This window comes from Priapulus caudatus, unplaced genomic scaffold (assembly GCF_000485595.1).
Source record: "Priapulus caudatus unplaced genomic scaffold, Priapulus_caudatus-5.0.1 Scaffold104, whole genome shotgun sequence".
NCBI lineage: Eukaryota > Metazoa > Priapulida > Priapulimorpha > Priapulimorphida > Priapulidae > Priapulus > Priapulus caudatus.
The window spans coordinates 276,598-278,058 of NW_014577165.1; the positions used below are offsets into that span (position 1 = coordinate 276,598).

The 1,461-nt window shown below is 46.7% G+C and overlaps 1 protein-coding gene across 1 annotated transcript in view; it reads right to left on the reverse strand.

Moving 5' to 3' along the window:
• The window catches only part of LOC106805173 (3-hydroxy-3-methylglutaryl-coenzyme A reductase-like), an 18,581-nt gene that overhangs the window by 15,813 nt on the left and 1,307 nt on the right, over positions 1–1,461 (reverse strand). The gene's annotated exons all lie outside the window — the stretch shown is intronic.

The following is a 1,461-nucleotide window of genomic DNA, read 5'->3' on the forward strand; positions in this document are numbered from 1 at the left end:
ATATATATGATATATATGATATATATAATGATATGGTTCGCATATAATAATTATGCCCGGTGGGAGAAGCTGTGGGCAGAATCCCGTTTTATAATCATGCTGAGTAAACATTGATGTGAACTGCTGCTGCTGCTGCTGCTGCTGCTGCTGCTGCTGCTGCTGTTGATACTGCTAATACAGTGATACTACTGATACTACCAGGAGTGTATCAATATTGATACACTCCTGATACTACTACTGCTGCTGCTGCTGCTGCTGCTGCTGCTGCTGCTGCTGCTGCTGCTGCTGGCGGTGGTGGTTCTGTTACTGCTGCTGCTGCTGCGCGGTCAGACGTCAGCTCTTGTGGCTATCTATACCTGAGTTCTTCTAGCAATCACTCAACACCTGTGCTCTTCTACTAGTCATCGCTAAAGCAAAACCTACGGGCATCTTCGCCTCATTAGAACTGGGTGAGGTACCGGTTGCGTTCTAATGCAGTACTTTTTATAGCGTAGAAAACTGTGAGACTGGGACAGCCTCTGGCACGGGTAATGCTCATACAGTGCCAGCACCTTACGGATCACAGAATAACCCATTGCTACTGCTGTGTACGCACGCGCACGCACGCAGTCACGCACACACGCACAGGTGCAGCCATACGCACTCGAACACGCGCGCACGCACGCAGTCACGCACACAGGCACTTGAAGCATATCAACTGTAAGCGCACGGCGCCGCCATTGCGCGTACACTAATACATAGATATAAGAGACATATATATAGACTCTTATATCTATGTATTAGTGTACGCGCAATGGCGGCGCCGTGCCCTTACAGTTGATATGCTTCAAGTGCCTGTGGTCACGCATACGACGCGCACACACACATACTCTTAATTCGACTAAAAATGTCTCAACACTCCAAGTTATTATTGTACCGGCTACCTTGGCTAACATCAGATTTACGAAGAATCACGGCATTAATTTCCAACAAGGATCTTGTCTCGAATTTATCTGCCTACATACCATCTGCTAACGTGACCGTTTTTCTTTGAGCAAAACCTTCCTTATCGGGTCAGTGTCGCTTATAGGGTCTATGTCCCCCAGGGTACTGCCGGAACGTCTTGCTAGCACAATTGCTAGGTCGGGGCTGCTGGCCCAGCCGCCATATTAGCTCCGTACTGCTTTACTTGCCTTTAGGCGAGTCAACAATGGAATTCAGAGGTTTTAAATAGGTTTCTACATGCCCACGTCAAACAATTTCCACCTACACCGCAGTGTCTACGTCACCAACGTGTCTACGTAACCAACTCTGCGCACGATCACCATCCCAAAAGTACCATATATGTATATGTATCCTGCTAGTATATATATATATAAATGGGTGAAGGGAATATGGAATATTTTCGAATTAAGTAAGTATATGTCGCTGAATTTGCTCTTAAAAGTTGTTCCTAAGCGTTTTTCCCCAAGCAACGCCGGG